Source organism: Elephantulus edwardii, unplaced genomic scaffold (genome assembly GCF_000299155.1).
Source record: "Elephantulus edwardii isolate Elephantulus edwardi_28Jun2011 unplaced genomic scaffold, EleEdw1.0 scaffold00025, whole genome shotgun sequence".
NCBI lineage: Eukaryota > Metazoa > Chordata > Mammalia > Macroscelidea > Macroscelididae > Elephantulus > Elephantulus edwardii.
The window spans coordinates 3720136-3723579 of record NW_006399775.1 but is presented as its reverse complement, the minus strand read 5'-3'; the positions used below and the strand labels follow the sequence as shown (position 1 = coordinate 3723579).

Genomic DNA, 3444 nt, shown 5'->3' with positions numbered 1-3444 from the left:
CTTCTCCAGCACCACAGCTCAAAAGCATCCACTTTCCTTCTGTCCTCCCCAGTCATTGTCCAACTCTTCTGATGCATAACAAGTGATTGCAAATACCATGACCTGTATCAGGTGCACCTTAGTCTCTAGGGAGACACTGTTGCTCCTGCGTACTTTAGAGAGGTCCCTATCATAGGAAAGGTTAAAGACAAAAACCAATACACACCTGTTAAACCAAAACTAGAGCAGGAAATATAACTGACTTTTGAGAAACATTAATGTACATATTGTCCATATTGTGTGGAAAAAACCATTTTGTACTACATTAATATAAAGTAAAACTGAAGTATCTCATCAGTGATGTATGGGAGACCTCATGCTCCATTTTATAATATTTCTCCTAGATCAATACTTTGATCATGATTTCCTAGGTAAATGATGTTTTTCTGTCCAGAATCTGGTATTTTTAATTGCTTTGCCACAATCAATGTGGACATCAATAAATCATGGAGGAGAAGTAGGTGTTCACTAACTATGTTTAGCTCTTCTGGCCTCCAAACACTGGAAGCCTCTGGATTGGTTCATTAGAAGGACTAGGATCTGTCCTAACAGCCAAACTTCTGCAGAAGCTGACTTCTTCTTACCTTTTGCCTTCTTTGTAGACCTAATACATCTTTTTGACCTGTAGCCCATTCTTAGTGTAGTACCTCTTGGGACAGTGATGGTCAGAGGATGCTTTTTACGTGTCCACCCAGAGCAAAAGTTTAATTGGTTGAAAACTTCAGAAGGGAGAAAATTAGTGTACTGGTTTCATATTGATGTTATGGTAGTTTTTTCTTTTAAAGTATGGAATATGGTAAACACAGCTACATTATAACCTTGAAGTTTGTGTGAAAATTATTGTCACTCATTTGATTCCTATGTTCAGCCTAGGGCTTGAAATTCTCCCCACCCCCCCAACTGGGAGTACAGAGGAAATTAAAATTTTAAGAAAGCATTTTCCCCCACAGTGAGCCTCATCTGTTTATACACAACATATTGAGACAGGAAGTAGAGAAAATGCCTTTTTATTGCTCCCTTCTGGGTACATGTTACTCATTGACTTGAGCACTGTCTCAAATATCTGCTAATGTAGTTTGGATATTGTTTTATAGAGGACCAGTCTTTGCATAGAGAGTTCTTAGAATCTAGGACTACTAGAACAATTAATTTGTTTATAAATCCTGTTATCCTTCTTTCTCTTGTTTTCACAGTAAAAATCCTTACTGCTTTCTACAAAAAAAGAAAGAAAAAATAGGAGGCAAATAGAATAGATGCACTCCAAGTTATGTATAAGACTTGCCACAAGCAGCTAATATTAGAAATAGTACAGAGAGAAATGAATAAAAATATAGAGACTGGCAAAAAAAAATGGTTTAGCAGGGTCAGCTAGAAAAGATAACCAGCAAACACATACATTGTGAAAAAGACTGGCAAAGTCACAAAGAAATGCAAAAGACAGAAGCTTGCCATGTTGTTGTTTGTTATGTGCCATAGAGATGCCTGCGACTCATAGCAAACTTACGTACATTAGCTTTGAAACCTGTCCTAACCTGAGCCAATCTCATCATCTCCAACAGACATAAATCCATTTCTCTAGTCACTGAATCAATCCATCTTATCTTGGGTCTTTCTCTCCTGTGTTTTCTCTCCACCCTTGCAAGCTTCATGATTCTCTCCAAGGACTGGTCCCTCTTGACCATGTGCCCAAAGTGTGTGAGATAGAGCCTTAAAATCCTTGCCTCCAGGAAGTAACCTGGTTTCACCCTCTCCGGAACAGACCTGTATGTTCTGGAAGTCCATAGTATGTTCAGTACTCTTTTCCAGAACTACAACTCAAAGGCATCTATTCTTCTATCATTCTTAGTTATTTCCCAGCTCTTGGATATATACCAAGTAATTGTGACGGCCATGACCTGTGTGGGGTACACTTTACTCTTCAGACTGACATCGTTGATGTTGAGCTTCAATCTGTTTTAAAGACTATATTCCTTGACCTTCTGCAGCATATGCCCTCATGTCCTTCAGTTTCAGCAAGCATAACATAGGTTGTTGATGAGTCTTCCTCCAATCCTGATGATTCCACATTCCTGCTTATAAAGAATTAGAAGAGGATTAGCATAAAGAATTCTTGGATCTAGTGTTATTTGAGAGGTGGATGGGTTTGAATTGCCACGGAGGGGTGACCTTTTTTTTTTAATTGTACTAGTTTATTTAAAGTGTTCTCTTACGTTGTTTTTCAGACAAGAGTTTTCCAATTTCCCTCACCCCTCCCATCAAATTATACAACTCCTTAATTAGTCTCCCCTCCCCCGCCACATCCTCATCCCTATGTTTCCTCCCCACCCCAATCCTCATACTCACTCTACAATAATGGTTTTTTTACAATATTTATCTTTGTGGGACTGAGTCAGTTCACTCAGCATAATGTTCTCCAGTCCCTCCCAAGTTAGGTAATAATTTACAAAATCATTGCTCCTTTGTGCTATGTAGTATTCCATTTTATGTATGTACCATAATTTCTCTATCCATTCATTTGTGGTTGGACATCTGGGCTGTTTCCATGTTGTTGTGATGGTGAATAGTGCTGCAAAGTCTCCATTTGTGCCTCAGTTCTCATTGTCTCAGGTTATATTCCAAGCAGTGGAATAGCTGGGTCATATGGAATTTCTATATTTATCTTTTTGAGGAAGTGCCAAACTGCCTTCCAGAATGGTTGCACTATTTTGCAATCCCACCAGCAACGTATAAGAGTTCCTTTCTCGCCACATCCTCTCCAACATTTATTACTCGCTGTCTTTAACCTTTGTCACTGTTACTGGAGTGAGGTATCTCATTGTGGTTTTGATTTGCCTCTCTTATTGCCAGTGATTTTGAGCATTTCTTCATGTATTTGTTGGCCATTCAAATATATTCCTTTGTGAAATTTTTTTCCCATGTCTTTTGCCCAATAAGTAGTTGTTATAAGTCTTTTTCTTGTGGAACCCAAGATGTATTCTGTAAACTTTCACTATGAGACTCTTGTATGTGATGGTATTACCAAATGTTTGGTCCCAGTCAGTAGGTTTTCTTTTCACACTGTTGGAATAAGTGTTTTATTATGCTCACAGGGATTTACTCTTTAGAAGGTGCTATTCATCAATTTTATCCTCTTCAGATTGTGCTTTTCTGGGTGTATTGGCAGTCTCTTTTTACCATAGACTAGGGCTTCTAAACTTGATTTGTCTTGTATGAACTTCATTGTTTTGGGCTTGACTCCCAGAGTCAAAGAAGAAGAAATAGATGATTTCTACCAACTTTTACAGTCGGAGATAGATCGAACATGCAATCAAAATGCATTGATAATAATGGGTGACTGGAATGCAAAAGTTGGGAATAGTGAAGAAGAATCAGTGGTTGGAAAGCATGGGCTTGGTGACAGGAATG

General features: G+C 38.4%; 1 protein-coding gene across 3 annotated transcripts in view; it reads left to right on the top strand.

Annotated features, from left to right (window-relative positions):
• FBXO25 (F-box protein 25) overlaps positions 1-3444 on the top strand; it is a 136835-nt gene that overhangs the window by 83882 nt on the left and 49509 nt on the right. The window lies entirely within an intron of this gene.